Consider the following 23,797-nt stretch of genomic DNA (forward strand, 5'->3'; position numbering starts at 1 on the left):
TGGGTGTTTTCCCTGCGTTGCTTCACTATCTCTAGGCCTGACCTTTTTGGGAAAAGGATGCAGCATCCATATATGTGGCCAGAGAATAAAAAAATAGGATTCTGAGGAGTCTGTCAACCTTCAGGGAGGGATAGCTTTTTCTGTAAGCAGAAGCTAGGCTTTAATTTCTGCCGGTTTTCGACATTAGATTGTAAAGTTGTACTCCTGGCAGTGATGCCAGGAGCCAGTACAGCTCATAGTATTTATGCCCAACAGGTTGTGATATTTTCATGTCAAAAGAATTTAAACATCAGATCCTTTAGCTACCAAATAAAAAAAAACTAGGAATCTCACTGGAAAATAGACTATAAGACAATTCCATAGTGAGGAACGGTGATGGGAAGGATTTTAAAAGTAAAGCAATATATGGTTATTGAGAAAAAAAAATAAGTTGTTATTTCTAGAGACACTGAACTGTAGCCATTCTTATACATATGACTTTGGGAGCAAAATTAAATAACCGTTACTAATACACCAAGTTTATAGACTGTAGATATTCCTTTAGCACAGTAGACAACAAAGTGTAAGTCTAGTTGAAAATACATTATGATTTAAATCCTGCCTATTACCTGCTACAAACTTGAGGAGGGAAGAGGGAAGGGAAGAAGAAATGGAAAGTTTTTTTCCCCAAAAGGCAATACAAGGGGACTAGCTGCAGAGGCTAGGTACTACAATATCCAATATAGTATTGCATACTAATAATAGTTGCAGGGAGCTATTACTTGTAAGGTGGTCTAAGGAAAGAAGGAAAGAGTTAATGCCTTGTTTTATTGTATAGAGATATTTGGTCTTTGTACCCAGTTCCTAGATCTGTCTAGGGCTCCAAGAGCCCTTGGAATTATTTATTTATTTATTTATTTATTTATTTATTTATTTATTTATTTAAGTTTATTTTGAGAGAGAGAGAGAGAGAGAGAGAGAGAGGGAGAAAGAGAAATCCCAAGCAGGCTCTGCACTGTTAGCACAGAGCTTGATAAGGGGTTCGATCTTATGAAGTGTGAGATCATGACCTGAACCGAAGTGAAGAGTCAGATGCTTAATTGAGCTATCCAGGTGCCCCAGCCCTTGGTATTTTCTGAGTGATAAGAGTAATATGAGCATCTTTTGTTCTAATGAGGCACCTCTTGCTAGACCCCTAGATAGCTTCAGATGGGGACTGGTCACCAGAATAGCAAGCCTTGACCAAATGCTTGAAATTTCCAACCATCACACAATTTCTGGATAAAGGAGAGGGACTAGAGATTGAGTAAATCACCAACAGCCAATGATTTAATCAGCCATGCCTATGTAATGAAACTTCTGTAAAAATCCCTAAATGACAGTTTTCAAAGAGCTTGAGAGTAGGTGAACACACCCATGTGCTAGGAGGGTGTCCCCACCTCTGAGGGGACAGACCCATGTGCTTGAGACCCTTCCAGACCTTGCCCCAGGTACTGCCTTCAGCTGACTGTTCTTTCATATTCTTTGTAATTAACTAGTAATAGTTATGAAGGGGTTTTTCAGAGTTTCAGAGTGTCATGACTGGCATCTGAAGTTGCCAGTCTTGGGGGGTACTGAGCCCTTGAACCTGTGCATCTGATGCTAAATCTGGGGAGTTAGTATCAGAATTGAAATGAATTGTAGGAACCTCAGTTGTAGTCAGAATTCCTTGGTGTCAAGAAATGATATGAGTAAAAGCAGCTCAACCATAATTTGGAGAAATATGGAGTTAAAGGCCATAAAATTGGAGGGGAGAAGTAAGGATATAATAAATAGGTTGATGGGATGTGAGTTCAGTGGAAGCAAAGGAAGTTAAATTGATAGAATAGGGTAAAAAGTAGTCAGCTTAGGTACTTTAGGATCTAAATCGCTAAATGCTGGACCATGGCAGAACATTATTTTTGTGGCTGCTCTTGTATGTTTTTAATGGGCAGGGAACATCAACCATTAAAATGTGGCTTGAATAGGAAAGAAAAAAAAGGGTTTGAGTTGTCTAGGTAAACATTTTCCTGGTTAGCCAATATATTCCTTGGCAGGGTGCTTAAAGGATTGGAAATGTGTTCAATTAATTAATTGCCCATGTGACTCTGGGGCTAGGAATGCCTTCTTCTCCGAGGCCCACCTTAGGTAGCAGATGACCAAAGAGAAAGTACGGTTTGAAGATGTGATCTGCTGGATGTGAAATCAAGTGGGTAATGAAGAATCCATATGTGCAGAGCCAGGAGAGAAGAGTGAAGCAAGCAGGGGAAGAATGCTTTCTAAGATTTCACTACCAGCCAGGAAGAATTAGCCTGTGATTGAAGCTGTACATATTGCAGTTCAAGGACAAGGGGGCTGTGCTCAGTGCCAGCCCTAAGAAGGCTGGAATCCTGCCTGGAGAGTGGAGACAAATCAAAGAGAGGTGTGTTTGTATTACCATATATTAAGGAATTCTATCTAGGCTTCCTTGCATTCATACATTTGTCTCACTTATTCTTTGTCTATTTGGCATTTTTTTGTTTTAAGGCTGAAGCTTTTTCTTTTAACAGCTTGGAGTTCTGCATAGTCATTACTGAATAAAGCAGAGACACAGTGCATTATCTACCATTTGCAGTTTGGGTTATTAAGAGCAAAAATTTAAGACACAAAGCAATCTGAGTGTAGAATACTTTTAGATATGAATAATTGTTTCCTTAATTGTCCAAAGTCTAGCTTTGTTCATACTCAATTTGTTCATATTTTTTTGTGGTTCATCTTTATCAGATTTTGCAAAACATTGTAGTTATTTTTCTTAGCTACAATAATTTCTCCCTTTTTGCACTATATTTCATCAGATTGTGAACAAATTAATTATGCCATTATAGCAAAAACAATTGGTAATAAGTGTGGGAAAAAAACAGTGACTCTCGGTGAACGTACAACTCGAGGTATGGGGGGAAGAGCACGTGTGTGGTAGACTGGCTGACAGAGTGTGCGCCCTGGGACATCAGTGTGTGCGTTTCACGGGGGTGAACAGAGAGCTTTGGCCTACTGGGTATCACATGAGATCTGCTCCTGTTTTTGTGATGCTCACAGACCCTCCAGCTCCTCTGTTCTTAGGCTTTGTAGAGATCCTGAGGCCTTTTGAAAATCTTTCATTTATATATTAATCATAATCCATGTTTGTAATTATTACTAAAAATGAACATAATGCAATATATTAGTAGTTGGAGCTAGTATTCTAGTAGATAATAGACTTTCAAATAAAACTTGTAAGAATTCTTGAATTTATAAGTAAATTTTTTTATGATAGTTGAATGAATTTGGTGGTAAATGGTAGGGAGTAATATTACAAATTGATCATTGAGATCTTTTAAACTTATCCTATAATTAGAGTTTTACTCTTCATATTTCTGTATGTATGAATTTGTCTGAATTTGCTTTGTTTTAAAATGTGATACTAAAAATACACACACAGAAATTGAAATTTAGTCCCACTGCAGTCCCATAATCTCCTCCTATTTTGTTCTGTTGCTAAGCCAGAAATTCACATTTACTAGATTATTATCTATTGCCATGGAAATTGTTTTGTTATATTTCAATTTCACTACAGGAACAAGCAGCAGGAGCTAATGGACCATAAGAGGGAAATTTGTTGTTTAAATAATGATTATCTTTTATATTTGGCTAACATGAAAAGGGGAAAGTACAATTCTTTTGTCACACAGCATGAGAAAGTGAATGGATGAGTCAGAGGCAGAATTCACCTTAAGAAAATTCACAACTATATCGTGAGTTAGAAATAACATTACCCAGTCACAAGACAGAACTGTAAAAGCTGTCCATACCAAGCTATGTTTAATCGAAAAACAAAGGAAGTCCTTATTGTGGGCTGGGTTCTCCAAGAGTAAACACAGAGATGGAGTTTGGGGTGCAAGATGTGTGTCAGGGGTCATGTGCTTTGGCTGGAAGCAGGAGCTGCAGGATTGGGCAGAAAAAGAAGCTCGAGCTGCCCTGCAGACCTGATGATGCTCAGGCTACACCATGGTTGCTCTGGGGGACGTATTGCCCTCAGGGTTGCCTCCTGTTGCCACCCACCTCCCCTGCCCCAACTTTGTTGCAGGATGTGAGATGCCTCAAGGTGGGACTGCCCTCTGCAGCTGCAGTAGATTGAATTCTCTGCACCTAGAGGCTGTCCACTGACCATACTCCCCCAGACGGCAGGGAGCCAGGGCGTCCTTGAAGGCTGATCTGGGAGACACATCTGTCTACGTGGATCTCTTCCTTGCATGAATATCAGAGATTTCCTGCAGTTTTATCCTTATGGTATTTATAATTCCCAGTATACATCACCTTTAATCAGGCAAGTGTTCACATTTTTTTAGACATATTGATGATAAAAGCCCTTTTAACGTCCTTATTTGGTTTAAGTGCTTTTTGAATTATGTAGGTTGTATTTTGCCTCTAGCCACAGCATATCCTTTTTGTTTTTTAAATTCATAGCAGATTGAAGCCCTTCATAGAAAGTTAAGACTTTTCTTAATAGTATAAGAACAGTTGTAAACAGACATTTCTTTTTAAAAAACATTTTATTTTATAATGATTTCAAATTTAGAAAAACATTTCAAGAAAAGGACAAAGAACTAATATGTTCTTCCCTCACATTCCCCTAGTATTGGCATTTTACTACAGTTGTCCCATCATATTCTCTTTATTGTCTCACTTGATTTCTCTCTCAGCCTTCACTCTGATACATTATTATTTTGAAGTGGTTTCTTTCTTTTTGGCTTGAGAGTAAAAATTGCAGACATGATACCCTAGTATTTCTTTGGTACTTAAGAGAGCATTTCCTAAAAATAAGGATGTTGTTCCACATAACCCCAATATAATCAAAATAGGAAATAAATATTAATAGGATATTACTGTTTAATCCATAGATCTCATTCACAACTCACCATTTGTCCCAGTGATGTTCTTTATGAGTCCAGAATCCAGGATCATACTTTGTGTTGAGTTAACTGGCTTTCTGGTGTCATTCAGTCTGGAACTATTCCTTAGTCTTTCCTTATCTTTCATGATCTTGATATTTTGGAAGAGTTCAGCCAAATCATGCTTTTCTTTTTATCTGATGTTTCCTTATGAATGGATTCAGACGATGTATTTTGGGTAGGATTACCATAGAAGAATGATGTTGTGTTCTTAGTTCATCATGTTGAAAGTCAATCAAGCTTATCTTATACTTTTCTTGTTCCAGCCTTGGAATTATGAAGGAATTCGGGTTCCTTTTAATGGAGAAGGACATTTAGACATGGGGAAACCAAGATTTAGGTTCTTTTGTTTTTAATTTTTTTTAATGTTTATTTCTGAGGCAGAGAGAGACAGAGCATGAGTGGGGGAGGGTCAGAGAGAGAGGGAGACACAGAATCAGAAGCAGGCTCCAGGCTCCGAGCTGGCAGCACAGAGCCCGACATGGGGCTCGAACTCACAAACCATGAGATCATGACCTGCGCCGAAGTCGGTCGCTCAACCGACTGAGCCATCCAGATGCCCCAAGATTTAGGTTCTAAAGATGCTCACTGCTACTGGAGTATCATTCCTGCTAGGTCTAACCAGGGAATGAAATTAGAAAGTAGAGGTTTTTTTTTTTTTTTTTTTTTTTTTTAGTGTTTATTTATTTTAGAGAGGGGGAGGGGCAGAGAGAGAGGGAGAGAGAGGATCCCAAGCAGGCTCTGCGCTGATAACACAGATGTGGGGCTTGAACTTATAAACCATGAGACCATGACCTGAGCCAAAGTTGGATGCTTAACTGACTGAGCCACCCAGGTGCCCTGAAAATACAGCTTTTATAAACACACACTATATGCACATACATCTCTATCTATATGCATGTATGTTCCTGTAGATTGATCTTTCTAAATATGTTCATACTGATACCTTCTTTTTATACTTATAGTTTCTTTCTCCAGCATTGAAAAACCTGGCTCCCATTAACCTTAAATATTTACTTGTTTGCTTGCTTCCCCTTGTATATAACCAGTCTCTCAGCTATGTGGGTCACTCACTTGGCCCTACTATCTCCAACCAGCTGGTTGAATATTTGGTTTTGGCTTTGCTGGCCATGCCAACTACTTGCTCAGTCTCAACCAAGGGGAAGGGTCCCAGATGCTTCTCATGTTTCCTAGTCCTATTATTATTTTTTTGTGGATATAAAGTACTGCAGTGACTCTGAAAAAGATTCAGCTGAGTAGGTAGTATTTGCTATGGGTATATCATAAAAGACATTCCTAAATTAAAAACGGGATTATCTAGTAGTTTAGTGGTTTCTTTTTTTGTTTGTTTTTTCAAAATTATTACTATTCTAAGATGTGAATGACAGGATTTTATTGCTTAGTTTAAGATTCTGTTATGGACAATAATAATAGCACTGAGACATGTGCTAGCCATTTCTGATATTAAATATAGTTTCTGAATAAGAAACCATTTATATTGTTAAGGCAGATCTTTCTTTAGATTCTCTTGGATCTATTTCTTGGCAGTTCAATAAGTGATGGCTATTAGTGAAAACAATTTTTGTTGAGCCTTGTTTATTGGTTGCAATAATGAGAACAGTTATTGAGTTCGATAATTTTGTGCTTTTATTTTCAAGTAACAAAGTGTTCTTATTTTGTGATGATACCAAGGAAAGGCAGTTTAAAAGCTGGCTTTAAAGGATCTGTAGCTTTGAGAGGTTATAATTTAGAATGGAGGCATGGTGGTCAGAGGAAATGAGCCAAAGTTAAAAGCCTTTTCTGTGCCATTGAATCTGTAACCATCCTCAAAGTACTCTGCACTTTATGTCACAAAAAAGCCTCAAATCCCGTGGGTAAATGTTATCTGCAGGAACCTCATCATTTCTGAAAACAGTTCTTTTATTCTTAGAGTGTTTGAACAAGAAATACAAATAATAGTATTTTCTTCTCTTTTTTGCAGGACAACATATGGATATAGGAGTTCCTCTATTTTTGAATAAGTGCTTTGTGGTATAAAAAAGCAAAATCAAATTGAAAATTAATGAATGGTGAGGCAAACTTAAGCTGTTGGTTAAATCTCTTTCTTTTGCCTCCTTTGTCAAGCAGCATTATCAATTGTTCTCATCTTGTGGCGTTGTTTTATGCTTGGTTTTCTTTTGGAAGATAAAGTATAATTACTTGTCAGCCAAAAGTTTATGGCATAGACACTTTTGCAAATAGCTTTAAAGGTAGATCTTGATTATATATAACCTGTAAGGAGCACACAGGATATGGGCAAAGCAGTTGATGAGCAGTGGATGTGACTGTACGTGGAGAGAAGTGAGTGAAGTCTACTTCATTTTTGTGCTTTAAATCTGTCCACACTTTCTCTCGAGTCTTTCATGGTTTCTGGTGTCCTTGTCCAATGTAACTTGAGTTGCTTCTTACCGTGTTCCTCATCCGCTTTTCTCTGCCTCTCTCTCACACACAAATACACATATACATACACAAACTCACCCACAAACAAATACACATACATTCACATTTGAATTTAAATGGTTGGCATGCTTAGGAATATTTGCAACTGGACGCCACACAGGCCAACGTCTCTAATTGTGTGTTTGTGTATATGTATGTGCACACCCACACCTGCATACCATTTCCAAATAGTTGACCACCGAAAGTACTTGGCTTACGGTAGGTATGCAGTTCACATTTGTTAAGTGAATGACTCTATGAGTCCAAAATGACAAGTTAATGACTGGAGCAAATGGAGTCTCATGGAGACATTGTTTCTGCTATGAAGATTTGTTTGTTGTAGAGACGGCTACTCCAGATGATCTAGTATTTGTATGGAACAGTTGTTAGGTCGAGTCTGATGCTTTGCCCCACCTCTCTGAACCAAAATTTACTTCTGACTGACAGAGGGTAATTAATTGAACTGCACAGATACTTCACTGGGAAGGGTAAATCATGCCTTAGATGAAGACAGTCACCTGGGTATGGGGCCAGATATGTGTACTTTTCCCTCCTCTTGATAAGCTCTTCTTATTGCAGCTCATTTTGTGTCTTGTGACAGCCAAGTGACTCAGAGTAGAGTGAAATGACTTTTGTATGACAGAAACCATAACAAACCACTCAGGACATTTGCCTTTAAAAACAACAATAAAAAGATCAAACATTCTCTGGTTACCACTTTAACATTGTACAGTTTGGAGTGGTATTGCTAGTCCTGTCAGTGAAAATTACCATTTGGCATCTTCTTGGAGTGTCTAAATGTGTAGTCGGGGACCCACTTGGGCACAGGATAGTGCTGTGAGCCCTGCTCATGATTTTCTGAACTACTTCCTAATGTGCCTGAAATGCTGAGAGCAGGGCATTGCTTCCCCTACTACTTTTCTAAATGACAAGACCTTCCTCCTTTTTTCCCCCCACGTATAGTCAAATTTATTCCATCATAAAGCAGCAATCCAATTTCCCCCTGTTAAAAGGCATCCCTCACCATGTCCGTAGAGCAATCCCCTTCTCTCTCTCTCTCAGAGAGAAAGCCCAAACTTGCCCGTGAGCAGTGTCCACATCTAATTCATTGAAACCATTTTCCTCCATTCAGTACTAAGACCTCCCAACCATTAAGCTCAACATTTTAAGGACCAAAAAATTCTAAAAGTGGGCTATTAGGTATCGTAGAGAGCCCAACAAAAATGCATACAAGTATACACCAAAAGACGTACATGAGAATGTCCATGGCAGCGCTCTTCCTAATAGCCCCAAATGGAAGCACCTCTGATGTCTGTCAACGGTGGAGTGGATAAGCTCAGGTATAGTCATGAAATGTGGCCTATTTGTTCATTGGATAGCAACGAAAACAAATGGAAAACTGTCCAGGTAACAACACAGATGTTAAAGGAGGCAAAAAGAATACATCATGTATTAAATTTATCTAAAGGTTAACCACTGGCAATTTGTGGCTTTAGTATCCTTACCTTTGAGAAGAAAGAAGAGTAATGACTAGCTAGGATAAAGGCTAGTAGTAAGGACATATTAGTGTTGTACTTGATATGGGTGGTGGTTACATAGTTATCTTCACTTTGCAACGAGTCATGCCAAATATATTTGTGCACCTTTCTGTATGTGAGTTATACTTCCATTAAAACACTTATTTTTAAAAAGATTGATATCATTGCCCTCTTGTTTGTAATGAATACTTTTTCTAGATGCTTTTAAGATGTTTTCCTTTGCCTTAGTTTTATGTTTGACTGTAACATGTACAGGTGTGATTTTCATGTTAATTTGCCTAGTGTGGTTCACTGAACTTTGTGGATCTGTAATTTTATGCTTTTCACCAAATTTAGAAAACATGCTTCCAGTATTTTTATTAATTACACATAAAGAAAATAGAGGGACCACTCTCACTTCCACCTTGTATACGTTCTGGGAAAGATGGCACCATAAAATGATTACTAGTTTTAAGCATATACTTAATTTTATAGGGCAGCACCCCAAATTTGCAGCTTACTGAAAATTTTATGGGAGCAGTTGGTGCCATAAACTGAACCAGTTTTCCAGTTTGTTCTAAGTTCTTGTCCAGCCTGGCAACTCCTAAGCCACTAACGATTAATCAGTGTATACCCTTACTTCATTCCATGTCTCCTAATGTTCTTCCCAGTGGAAGGTTTTCTCTTTACCATTGTGTTTCGGGGACACTAATGAGTGGTGGTGTTGTATAGTGGCCACTCACACCTAGCTTTTACCAACTCAGTGTAGATCCTTTTGTGAATGAATGAGACCCATCATTTTTTTCTCTTCCATTAACTGGTCAGAGGGAACTTCTTATGCCAATTTATACGACTGCGGGAGAAGTGCTCAAGGAATAGGGCCAGATACTATGGTAGTCTGAGTCATCTGCTCATTCAGCTTAGTTGTGGCCATGTTCCCAGTCTTGTAGGGAGTGGACTGCTATTGGGCCCATCTAGTTCTATGGTTTGGCGAGTCGGATAACACCAGTTTTTTATGGGTAGTTTGATTATTCACATAGTCACTTGATATCCCATGGGCAGGTGTTCAGTCTCTACCAGGTACCAGTAGCAAATCAGGAGAGCAATCTTAATAAGGCCCCCAAAACCACATGTGATTAGCACTAACACATTGCACTATCATACTGACCATGTAGCTGTACAGCGGTTGAAAGGCACTTTCACATGCTTTATCCCATGAGACACAGTGTCCTTTCTGCTGGCCTCCCGTGTCTACAGATGTGAAAGACCGAATGTGAAGGCAGGCCCTCTTCAAATCAAGGTTTCTTGGAGGACCTGGCCATTCCTGTGGCTCGGCAGCCTGTGTCCCAACTGCTGCTGCTACTACTACTACTACGACTACTTGTTGTTGTTGTTGTTGTTGTTGTTGTTGTTCTTCTTCTTCTTCTCCCTCCTCCTCCTCTTCTCCCTCCTCCTCCTCCTCCTTCTCCTTCTCCTCTTCCTCTCCTCCTCCTTCTGCTCCTCCTCTCCCTCCTCCTCTCCGTCCTCCTTCTCCTTCTCCTTTTCCTCTTCCTCTTCCTTCTCCTCCTCTTCCTCTCCCTCTTCCTTCTCCCTCTCCTCCTCCTCCTCCTTCTCCTCCTCCCTCTCTTCCTTCTCTTTCTTCTCTTCCTGCTCCTCCTCTTTCTTCTTCTTTTTTTGAGGAATGAGAATTTAATGTTGGGGAAGGAGGATGCTTAGGTTATAGTCTCTGGCAGGGAGACACCCTGGTTCTGCCCTTGGGCCAGCAAATGCGGAAGCAGGGAGTGCAGGCCCCAACAGACAGGGGTATAGCCCAGGCGGCTCAGATTCCCATTTTTGTACATTTCATGGTGACTTATGGTACTGTCTGAGTGCAGAAAACTAGGGTCGGCATCCAGAAATTGGGCCTGTGGGTGGCCAGCCAGTGCCGTCTGGACCAGCTCATTCACCCACTGGTTTTTCTCATGAAGTATATTAGGGTGCTGGCTCCTGGGAAGCAGGCCCAGCATCATGACTTGGGCCTGGGCTGCCCTTGGTTCACCAGTCATCAGTCACTTGCTCTGCTATGGGCCTTGGTTGTTGGTACCCACCGAGACCACCACAATCTTGGGCTGGATTCGTTGCAGCTCCACATTCTCCAGCCACTGAAGCACATGTTGTATGCTGCCACTGCCAATGCCAAAGTTAAGTGTGTGAAGGGGAGAAAAGAGCTTCTGCCAGATCTTGCACTGGTACATTAGCTGGACCAGGGAGTCCCCAATAAAGACGACTTCAGGTTCCTTATCTTTGCTGTCGACTATAGACCAATGGTGCAGGGACATCCAGAGTCTGACGTTTTGCACCAGCATGGATTGCTGGCTGGGCTCTCCTCTCCATTCATATTGGTGCTGCAGCTCCTGTGGGCCCCAATGTCTTCTTTCAAGGCAAATTGTGGTATTTGAAATAACATAAGCAGTAGCAATCCAAGATTTGGGTTACAGTTCAGATTAGAACACCAACCACTTGGTTTTTTTCCTCTCCATTAGGGTGTCTGCTCAAATGTCATTTTGCCATTAAGTCCTTCTTTGGCCGTCTTATTTAAAACCCCTATTTCCTACACACCTTGCTTTATTTTCCCAGTAGCACCATTTGACATACTATATATTTTATTTATTTTATTATCTGTCTTTCCCATAAGAAAAAGCTCCATGAAAGCAGGACTGCTTCAATCCCAGCACATTGCATATAGAAGGTATTTATTTAATATTTGTTGTTGAATGAGGCCTTAACAGAACTCCTCCAAATTATCTGAGACTTCATTTCCTCAAGTGTAAAATGGAGGGGTTTAGAAGTACTTTGTGTGCTGTCATGTACTTTATAAGGTGCTTTGCCATTATTAATAATTAAGTTAGAAATTCATTTTTGCCATTATTAATCAAGTTAGAAAATTCATATTTATTAAATATAATCTGTATGCTTCCTAACATACTTTAACCAGTTAAAAAATATGTGTATAAAATACACTTTCTGAAAATCTGGGGTACAACCACAACTGCTGGCTGTCTTTGGGGCCTCAGTCCCACTGACTGCTTCATGACTCATTTTCACTGCCTGTGGATCTTCCTTCTAGCCTTGTGATTTAAAATTTCCCATAGCTCCAGGCCAAACAGAACAGTGATTGGCTGAGGAGTCAAAAGATTGCTCCTTGAGTTCTTCCAGTCTGGGCAGTAAGATTACTTCAGATTGGTTATCCATGATACAAAATCCTTCTAGGTCTCTTTCTCTTCTACTTTTCTTTTCTTTATTTGCTTTCTTCCTTCTTCCGAAAAAGTCCTGCTGGTGGAGGACTGCTGGGCCCAGTTGCTGCCGCACGAAGTGCTGTAAGATTTCAGGGGACGAAGAGATGAATTGTGGCTTAGAGCAGGGACCAGCCTGGACAAAGTGCTCTGGTCGAGGACGCACAGGTGAATGTTTCAACCTTCATCTGATTTACTAGGGAAGATACAATTGAGTAAGTAAGGATTTAATAGATACATAAGCAAGGCCTATGAGAGCATAGATGAGGCAGTGATACTTTAACTGAATGGTTCAGAGACGGCTTCCTAGATCAAGAAGGTGACATATGAAGTAGATATTCATGGACTTGAACATATTGAAAGAAGGAGAGAGGACTTCAGGAGAGTCAGACTAAGGAAAAGAAAAATGAAAAATAATGAGGCAGAAAAACTTTGTGTAAATTTTCGTTTGTCTGTTACTAAGGGCTTTTGAGTAAGGGAGTTTTAAGTTAAGATTTTGATGTTTTAATTACCTACTTTTACCCTTTCTGCTTTCTGCAGTTCTGAAGAATGGATTTATAAAAAAGCATAGAAGCCATCAGGGAAATAAAGTGCTGCTTCATAGCTGAAAGAATATTTGGTAACCTTTAATCTCTGGCTTTTCCAGGGAAGGTTGTTGGACAGTGAGGCTTGGGTTTGGAGGCTTACCTGTGTTTCTTGCTCCAATGAGGTACAACCCCCTTACCTCTTCAATTGTAAGTGGAGAGACTCAGGCAGAGATGGGGTGAGGAGCTCCAGGTCTGATTTTTTTTTTAATCACACAAAATGATTATGACTGTGTTGCTAGGAGTATAGAGCCTGCCTAGGCATTCATGCTCACTAGTCCAAAACCAGAAATATTAAGAGTAGAGGTAGAGGGAATTCTGGGTTCTCATCTTTAAGTCACAGTCATTCTACCAGATGGTTTAAACTGTGGCTCAGTGTGATAGCTGGGACTCTTCCCTTGGGAAGGAGCTTTTGAGGGTCTAAGTGGAGAGGAGGAAAGCTCTGTCCCACACCTTCCACTCCAGATGTACGCAGGTGGAAATCCTAGAGGGACCTGAGGGTTTCCTGCATATGATACACATTAGCCTCCATTTTCTCCCTTCTTTCCTCTTTAAGACTAATGATAATCACTTCTTACAGGGTTTTTGTTTTGTTTTGTTTTTAGAGCAAAGTAAATCATGGGCCATGCAGTAGATGGAAGTTGACTTGCTCTTAGTGTGAAGTCTGTGCCTTTGGCTTTAGTGCATTTACGCTACATAGGTATGAATCAGATCCATGGAACCACCTTGGACCCACATTTGTGGTTACCATTAACCAAAGGAGCCCAGTGATTACTTTATAACCTGAGTAGTATTTTAATACTGAGTTTCTTTTTTTAAAATGTTTTGTTTATTTTTGAGAGAGAGACAGAGTACAAGTGGGGGAGGGGCAGAGAGAGAGAGGGAGACCCAGAATCTGAAGCAGGCTCCAGGCTCTGAGCTGCCAGCACAGAACCCGATGTGGGGCTTGAACCCATGAACCACGAAATCATGACCTGAGCCAAAGTTGGACGTCTAACCGACGGAGTCACCCAGGCGCCCCTTAATACTGAAAGAGTTTTTACCTGCATCTGAATTGATTGCCATCTCTTTAGCCACCTTCACTTCCATCTTTGGGGAAGAGATGTTTTCTCCTAGTCAAAGTTGCCTGTGCACCTGTGTCCTAGGTCTTCTCCTTCCCGAGCTCCTTAGGCTTTTGTTCCATTAGTTATTTCATTGCTTCCCTTTTAAACTACCCCTCTGTCCTGATTGCTTTTCCGAGCTTTTGAACATGTTCAAGTCTCCCTCGAGTCAAAACAAGAAGATGAAAGCACCCAGACCCCTCCCTTGATTCTGTGCTCACTACTTTATCATTCTTTTGCTCACAAGTAGGGTTCTAGAAACAGATGTCTTTACCTGGCCTCTCTACTTCTTTGCCTCCCTGTGTTCTACACCACTCTGCTGGGATCACCTTCATGAAGTTCATCCATCTTTGACTTGTAAATGTTAAATGTTCTTCCAGTGCCTCTTTGAAACTACTCTTCTTACTTGATTCTAATGAATGTTCTTTTTTGGTTTTTGGGACTCTACCCTTCATGGATTTTTCTCCTTCATATTTGCTTCTCTCTGTTAGGGGACTTGCTCTCTATCCTTTTTCTCCTTTTTAGTGTCCTTAGTGTTCTTATTTGGACTCATGGCCCTTATCATTTCTACAGCCTCCCTGTGAATGCTCGGAACCCCTCCTAGGGATCATCTGCCAATTATATATAAGTCCAAACTTTCTAGCTTCAGCTTGGACCTTTTTCCTGACACCCATTGCTTCTCAGATATTCTATTAAATATCCTAGACCATAGAAGAAGATAAATAAAGGAATGTCCAAGAATGAGATGATAGATACATGTGATGATAACAGAACTCTTCCTCCTCTTTTATGTGCTATTTCAGTTTGTGATAACAACCTTGACTCCATTCCCAGCTCAGAATGTTGATAAGCATTTCAGACTTCGTTTGGCTCACTATAGCACAACCAGCACGGTACATGTACCTACCATATCCTAGGCATGCAATGTGATGTTTAGATGAATGAATGGATACATGGCTTCTTCTCCCTTATCCCTTATATCCAGCCAACCACCAAGTTTTGTTTCTCTACTTTGTTTTCTTCTCTTGAACTTTTCTCTCCTATTCCTCTCCATTCTTACTGTTCTGGACCAGACTGTCATCTTCTCTCATCTTGGCTATTTCAGTAGCCTAACTTTGGCCTCATCACTGCTAGTATAATTTCCTTCTCTAGTTCATCATCTGCACCATTACTATTCAATTGAACTTTGTTATGTACGCCATATATGTAATTTTACATATTCTATTAGCCACATTTTAAAAAGCTAAAAGAGGTGAAAATTGATTTTAATAATACATTTTATTTGATCCAGTATATCCAAAATGTTATTTCAACATGTAGCCCTAATCACATTTCAATGTACTCAACCTATATATACCCTGTTCTCTTTTTCTGGAAGCCTTCTATCTTTCTACTGTACAAACTTTTTCATATGGCATCAACCCGAATGCTGTTTCCTTTATGAATCCTGCCTTGAGTTATCAGGCAAATTTCATATACTTGTGGCTTTCAAGGTTTTTGCCCATACCAAGTAAGAAGCATATTTTACACTGTGGCCAAGATATGTGTATATGTGTGTGTCTTCCTATATTTTTGTCTACAGCTATACTTAAATCTCTGTGTCCATACCTAAATTTATATCTATGAAAAGCTGGAACAGAAGTTCAAAACAGTGTTTTATTTCATGAGGTACATTATAGTGTTTAATCCATTATGTTAAAAAAAAACTGATCGTAACTGATTATATTGATTCTAAGGCTCACAAAATAAGTCAGAATACCTATTTTGGAAAACACAGGTCTATACTGGCAGCAATCTTACACGTGAGTCTACTACAGCATTTACCAGATTTTATTATTTTGTGTATGTGTATGTGTGTGTGTGTGTGTGTGTGTGCGCGCGCGCGCATATATCTCCTACCCAGACTCTATATATCCTTCTCTTTTTTAAAAATCCTTATTTGTTTCTTTTTTTGTGACAAGTCCAATGCCTGGTGCAATGTGTGTGCTCAGTACATATTTACTGACTAACTCAAGTCCGGAAGAGCTGTTCACATGGGTTCAAAGGCATCACTTTAACCATCAGTGTTAATTAGCTACAACAGTTTGTGCAGTGTTGTCTCAGCCCTCGTTGACTGAAATACAAGCTCCTGGGTGATAACAAGGTTTTCCTATTCCCAGTTCTACTTATATCTGAATAAGGATATCAGATAAGGAGCTGAATATTCTCTTCTTCTGGCAACATGGAAAATGGATAGCAGTGAGAACAACTTGATGGTTTTCACTTAGAATCCACTCAAATACTTGAGAGAAACAGGTCTGTTAGTTTCTATGAAGGGAGCCGAAGTTAAGTTTGTACTCTGAGGTTAGCAAATTGTGCCTGGTATTTAAAAAATTTTCTGATGACATGATACAATCTCAGAGTATATCAGAGATAAGCCAGATGGCTCATTTCTAGACTAGCTTTACTGCTAATTAAAGGGCTAATTTTTCTCTCACAAACTCAAGAGTGTGAATATATTTTTTGTCAAAATACTCAATAGCCGGACAAGCTAAATTGGTTCGGGAAAACCTAATTGGGTATTTTCCATCTTGCAAAACTCTGGTGCTTGTATTTAAGAGAGCCTGGGGAATAGCTGTTAGTGAAGGTATTGATTACAAGTCTGCTGCTTTTTAATAGCTGTGTATTAACTCAAGAAGTTGGATTTCAAGAGACTAAAATTTTAAAGAAAAATAAAAATCTAAACAGAACTAGTCCTTTCACTTCTCCTTAGGTGAACAGTTTTGCTTTTATTACATTCTGAGTGCCGAGTGCCATTTCCAGTCTATGTGGGGAGGCCCACATGACAGGACTGCTCTTACTTTGACCAAAGATCATTATCTGGCTGGAGCATGTTCTAGGAGTCAATAAATATATAATATGCTATTTCAGATTCTTTGAAGATATTAAGTATAATCTCATTTTGAATGTTTGGAGGTGTTTCTTAATAAATATTTAAAGCCTCTATTGGCAGGGCCTTAATATGACAACTAATAAATATACTATCGAATAAGTGTTAACAAGAAGATGTTTTACTCTGAAGTGTCTTCAAATTATTTAGGTGAAATAATAAAGTATCGCTTTTTCCTAACAATTAAATTTGTAATGATGTAATTCTTTCCTGTTAATTTATGTTGAGTATTATACTTTGGTTTTTGATGGAGCTATTTTTTCCCTCTTCTAGTAATTTACTTAATATTTTTGTTCAGATAATTCCTAATACTAAATTACCTGTAGAGTTGCCAAATGCAGCATATGTATATATAGTATTTTTCACCTAAACTTTCTGTATGTGTATGAATCTTTTTATGAATATTGGGAAATATTTAACGAAGGTCTTGGCTTAGAAAGTTGCTATTTCATCCAAAAAATCCAAACTTGAACTGACCTACTTTTTTTTAACTTTCTCTTAAAACGAGTTCCTGTTTATTTGATGAACAAATAGTTTGCATTTACATACTAAACAGTTTTGTTATTTAGGTTTTGATAATATGTGTCATTTCAATATCTCTGGAATTTTCTGTTTTTGAAGCTGAAAGCCTTCAGGGACATAGTTATTGTTAATTATTATTCTTTCAGAAAATGACTTGGCTTTCCACTTGCCTTTCAGCATGGTTACTTTCCACTCTATTCGCGTGATAAGGGAACTTTCTTTTTTGGCTCAGTGAAATATCAACAGTGCTTTTCTGAGGTGTAGCGATCTAATGTGAGATTGTTTTAGATGCAGTGTTACAAAGTTTTATTTTGCCTTGGAAGCATCATGGCCTATCGTTTAACTGTAAAATGACTTGTATTTAAATGCCTATAACAACTGCAATCCTGGAAAATGGAATAATAATTTGTATACTCTCATTAGATAAGTCCTTTGACTAGAGTATACATTTTCATTTACCTATCAGTTTAAGTGGGAAGCTGACGTTGTACATGGTCTTTCTTATCTCCAACATGACTTTTTCTACTGTAAGGTTTATGAGAAGCTTTCAGTGATATTTTATTTTTTAATTCTGGTCTTCTCTTACTGTGTATAGATGCCACATATCTTGTTCTTCAGTTAATAAACAGCTCATATTCTACTGTCTCATTAGCCTTTCAGTAAATGGGATTCAAAATGGTCTCATTAGCCTTTTGATAAATATCATTTTAATTAAATATGGATAAATATGGATAAATATGGAAAGATCTACTGTGTAACAATTCAGTAGTAATTACAGTGTATTTTATATTATTTTGCATTATTATGGAATTGTGTACCTATTTCTGTTGCAGAATAATTACATCATTAGGAGTCTATACTAATCTGTTTTTTGTGTTTATAAAGATCACAAGTTTATCAAGTAGGTGGCTTGAATTAATTTGATTTCACCTTTATCAGAGTGCTAATGAAATTGATAGTGTTAAGTTCTCCAGTGCCAAGAAGTAAAGACCTCAGGTTTATATAACTGTGCTGATTCTGAAAATTGATTTGTTGCTTTGTAAATATAGGTGTTTTAATGCAAATGAATATTATAAAAATGCTTTTGCTTCAATTCTTCAGCTACTCATTAAAATCTTTTTACATTCCAGAAGTATTGGTTAAGAAAGGAGCTTTAAAGACTTATTTATTTATTTATTTATTTATTTATTTATTTATTTATTTATTTATTTATTTAAAAAATGTTTTTAGGGGCGCCTGGGTGGCTCAGTCGGTTAGGCGGCCGACTTCGGCTCGGGTCATGATCTCGCAGTCCGTGAGTTCGAGCCCCGCGTTGGGCTCTGTGCTGACAGCTCAGAGCCTGGAGCCTGTTTCGGATTCTGTGTCTCTCTCTCTCTGACCCTCCCCCGTTCATGCTCTGTCTCTCTCTGTTTCAAAAGTAAATAAACGTTAAAAAAAATGTTTTTAATGTTTATGTATTTTTGACAGAGAGAGACAGAGTGCGAGCAGGGGACGGGCAGAGAGAGAGGGAGACACAGAATCTGAAGTGGGCTCCAGGTTCTGAGCTGTCAGCATAGAGCCCGACGTGGCACTCGAACCACGAACCATGAGATCATGACCTGAGGTAAAGTCAGAAGCTTAACCAACTGAGCCAGCCACACCCCTAAAAAAAAATTTTTTTTTTAATGTTTACATATTTTTGAGAGAGAGAGAGAGAGACAGAGTGTGAGTGGGGGAGGGGAAGAGAGAAAGGGAGGCACAGAATCCAAAGCAGACTCTGGGTTGAGAGTAAATCTTATTATCTCAATTATTTTCTCAAAAAAATGATCCTTGAAGGCAGGTATTGTTATTATAATCACCCAAGAGCACTGTGATAGTAAATGGCAAATCTAAGATTAAAATTAGGTCTTTCTATCTTTAAAGCTCCTTTCTTGGGCGCCTGGGTGGATCAGTTGATTGAGCATTTGACTTCAGCTCAGGTCATGATCTTGCAGGTCTTGAGTTTGAGCCCTGCATCGTGCTGTCTGCTGACAGCTGGGAGCCTGGAGCCTGCTTGGATACTGTGTCTCCCTCTCTTTTTGTCCCTCCTCCACTCACACTCTGTCTTTCTCTTTCTTTCTCTCAAAAATAAACATTAAAAAAAATTTAAAAAAATTAAAAAAAAAAGAAAATTGAGTTGAATGAGTAGGCCTCAGGAAGCATAGAAATAGATACAGCTCAGAGTTAAGTGGCAGTAATTTGTGAGTAGTTTCCATGGCAGAAGTGGGGTTTGAAGACTTCCCTGATAGCCCTATTAGAATGACATAAAATGGGGAGGGAAGGTAGGGTTTGGATGGCAGTTCACCATCCAAAGGGTACAGGGTATGAAGAGCATCAGAGATTTCTACTACAGAAGGATGTTTTCCATCTATAGTATAATAGTGTAGAATTCAATGGCATAGTATTAGTCACAAAGTTGTACATTGACCAGTCCAATCAATTTTATAATACTTTCATAACCCCAAAAAGGAACTCCATATCCCTTAGCCATCACCTCCAAGCCATCTCTCCACTCTCAGCCCCTAACAGCCACGAATCTGCCATCCGTCTCCATAGATTTCTGCATTCTGAACATTACATACAAATAGAATTATACAACATGTGGTTCTTTGTTATTGACTTCCTTCACTTAGCACAGTATTTTCTTTTTTTTTTTTTAATTTTTTTTTTAACGTTTATTTATTTTTGAGACAGAGAGAGACAGAGCATGAATGGGGGAAGGACAGAGAGAGAGGGAGACACAGAATCGGAAGCAGGCTCCAGGCTCTGAGCCATCAGCCCAGAGCCCGACGCGGGGCTCGAACTCACGGACCGCGAGATCGTGACCTGAGCTGAAGTCGAACGCTTAACCGCCTGAGCCACCCAGGCGCCCCAGCACAGTATTTTCAAGGTTCATGATGTTGTAGCATATGTCAGTACTTTATTCCTTTTTATGGCTGAATAATATTATTCCATTATAGGAATATACCACATTTTATTTATCAACTCATCAGTGAATGGACATTTGGATTGTTACCCCCTTTTGCCTATTATGAATAATGCCGCTATGAACCTTCCACTACAGATTTTTGTTTGACTACCTGTTTTCAGTTCTCTGGGGTATATAGTTAGGAGTGGAATTGCTGGATCACATAGTAACTCTATGTTTAAACATTTGAAGAACTGCCAAACTGTTTTTCTAAAGTGGCTGCACCATTCTATAATCTCGCCAACAGTGTAGGGAGGTTTCTCTTTCTTCACATCTTTGTTAATGTGTTAAATGTCTTTTTGATTATAGCCATCCTAGTAGTGGGTGTAAAGTGGTATCTCATTGTGATTTTGATTTGCATTTATTTGATGGCTTTTGATGTTGAATATTTTCATATGCACTGACTTGGCTACACACACACACACACACACATGCATATGTATACACACACGGCATATGTATACACACATATGTATACACACATATGGCTATACACACACACATATATGTAGTTAGGATTTTTTTTCACTTTTATAATTTTTTGAACTAAAAACCATGTCAATTTTTTTTCATTTTTTCCTTTTCATTACTTTTTATTTTTTATAATTTTGGGTGAGTGTGTAACACAAAGTTAGTTACTCATAATTTCTCTGTGAGCTGAGTATTATGCCATTAAAAAAGAAAAAAAGGAGCTTAGAGAAGATAAGTAATTTGCTTAAGATCACAGAGCTAGTAAGTGGTATAGGATTTGAACCCAGGCCATATTAAACCCAGGGCTTGGTTTCTTAGACATGGCACTGTAATAACGTGTTAGGTCATATATGTTCTTAGGTTTATTGTATTGTTGTTGCTAGTTTGCTTTACCTGCCTTCACGATCTTAGAGAAATAAAGACGCTTAAATTTCAAAGGGATCTCATAGTTCATCAAGTGTCACTTCTACCTGATGTGGGTGATCGGTCCACAGGTTTGTTAAGGCCTGGTTGTTTAGCCAGGATGGCATGTTGTTTTACACCTACATCAGAATCAACTCAGTTGTTTGTTGGAATTGCATATTGGCAGGCTTCACCTCCGACTTCATAAATAAGCCAGTTGTGTACTGGGCCTAGGAAACAAAATTTTAAGAGTGTGGAGTGAGAACCACTTCTTTGGTGGCAGGAGTGCCACCATCTCACAAGACCGTTATTTTGTTTGATGCTTTTTCATGTTTGCTGGTAGCTTTTATCATTCCATCTGCCTCTCCTCTACAGCAACACTCAATAAGCTTATTCTCTTTGATACTTGGCAAACGTGCCTCTTGTGTGCTGATAGAGAGGACTTTTAGTCTATAGTTTCCATCCTGGGACTTCTGCTGAGTTAATCATTCAGTTAAGAATCTCTTGCTCAGCACCTCCCGAGTAGGTGGGAGACAGCACTGCTATGCATGACCTCTGCTGTGAAAGAGGCAAAACCCTGGTAGGAATTTTAAGCATTAACCCAAAATATTCAAGTCTATTTGATCATGGTATCATTCGTAAATGTACCCAAAGTGCAAGTTTCATATTTTCTTTTTCCTGAAGACAGAAGTGTAGTCCTAGTGCTAACAGTTTTACCTGATTTCATGTAAGAAGTTTTCTGGACAATGAGATAGTTACAGCTCATATCAGATGCAGCGTCCAGTGTCTTTGCACCGGTGATAACCCCTACACTTTGTTTTCTCACTTGGGTTACCAAGCTAGGAGACAATACTATTAACGGGTCAGACTCATGTGTTCAGGCTCTATTAGCCTTTGATTTACGACCCAAGCCATTTTACTTATGTCTTTACTAGTCTGACTCTCAGGATTTGACTGTCCTTTGGTTTTAAGTTGATGAGAACTATATGGATTGCTTTCTTGCCTTAATACTGTGAAAAATGCAGGGAGCCTTATGATGCCTTATACATCAGATGGTTGTGATTGTTAGACAAAAGGACAATAATAATGTGGAGATAGCATGGACTTGGAAAAGTGAATTTTGTAGAATTGCTAAGCCTTGTCAGTGTTGGATTTTTTTTTCCTCCCCAGAACTAACTTACCACCACATTCTATAGCTTTTTCTCATGCATTCTCCTATAAAGCCATTCTTTCCTTCCTGTTTTTTTTTTTTTTTAAACTGACATAAGCCTAGTCTAGGACCTTAGCAGCTGCAGAGTGATCAATAGTAGGAAAGGTTAAAAAGGTCAGATGTGAATTTATTACACAAGTAGTCTCTTGATTTATGCAAATGCATTGTCAACAGGTTACCAATTTGCATTATTCAATATTTATAGGCACTTATGACACTGTCAAACTCTAGCATGTGAGCAATTTTTAAGGACTGGCTTGTGCTTGGATAGTTCAAAGCAGCTCCCATTAAATAATTTGAAGTGACTAAAAATGAGGGTTTGGTTTTTTTCAGGAACTAAATGGGGTCTTCACTGAAGACTAAAGTGGAAAGGGTCAGAGCGAACCTAGAATCAGAAAGAGTACTTAGCAATTGTTCCTCCATGATTAACAAAGCAGGAACAGGAAAGCATTTTGAAGCTTTGATTTGGTTCAAAACAGTGTTTTCTAAAACATAAGCCATTCTTGTCCTTAACTTAAAAATAGGTTCATTTAAATCACTGATGGATTTCCCTGTGTTCTTCGTTCATTCTTAGGAGTCAGTTGATTTATGAACCACTGTACTCAGCAGAGGAGAAATTAATTTGTAAAATATGTAGAATCAAATCTTGCTTTTTTTTTTTTGGTGTAAGAATTCATTCTATCCTCATCCCATCCTTGAAGGCATTTTCCTTTAGTTCATAATCTTCACTAACCTATTTGTCTCTTGGAGGGACTTAAAAGCATTAGCAAAAGTAATAACTGAAGTTGTCAAGAAAAATAATGAATTAAAATCTACCCCTGAGCAGTTTTGCAAGTGGCAGAACATGGAGCATCAAGGAACCAGGAAAGGGGATCCTGACTGTATTGCCTCTTTTCTACTTAGCCCTACTTTGCAGCATTGAAAGATAGTTTTCTCTCCTTTACCCAGTGTTTTCCTCAATTTTGTGTTTTTACTACCTGGTATTTGCCAAGTACATTTACAAACATCTTCTCATCCAGTTTTCAAAACAGTGCTGCCTGGCTGGTGGTATCAGCCTTTATTCCAGCATGCCACACTCCTTGACCTCTATTATAGTAACTTTTCTGACCATCTCTAATATTTTTTCCTTTTCATGGAAAATGTGTTTTTTTTCCCCTTTCCCTGGCATATAGTTGCAGAGAAGTTTAATAAATACTTATTTAACAATCACGGTGCAAAAGGCATGTGATCACTCTTTTCCTATATGTGGTGGGTCCCCCCCACCATCATTTATGTCACTTTTAAGTGTTTTGGGGTAAATCATTTCCTTCTCTGTAATGAGAAAACTAGACAATTTTATTAGGCCACTTCCCCCAACAAATA

The 23,797-nt window shown here is 38.8% G+C and overlaps 1 protein-coding gene and 1 pseudogene across 10 annotated transcripts in view; one reads left to right on the top strand and one right to left on the bottom strand.

Moving 5' to 3' along the window:
• Window positions 1-23,797, top strand: part of IMMP2L (inner mitochondrial membrane peptidase subunit 2) — an 873,838-nt gene that overhangs the window by 153,356 nt on the left and 696,685 nt on the right. The window lies entirely within an intron of this gene.
• Window positions 10,629-11,524, bottom strand: LOC128314740 (platelet-activating factor acetylhydrolase IB subunit alpha1-like; annotated as a pseudogene).

Source organism: Acinonyx jubatus, chromosome A2 (assembly GCF_027475565.1).
Source record: "Acinonyx jubatus isolate Ajub_Pintada_27869175 chromosome A2, VMU_Ajub_asm_v1.0, whole genome shotgun sequence".
NCBI lineage: Eukaryota > Metazoa > Chordata > Mammalia > Carnivora > Felidae > Acinonyx > Acinonyx jubatus.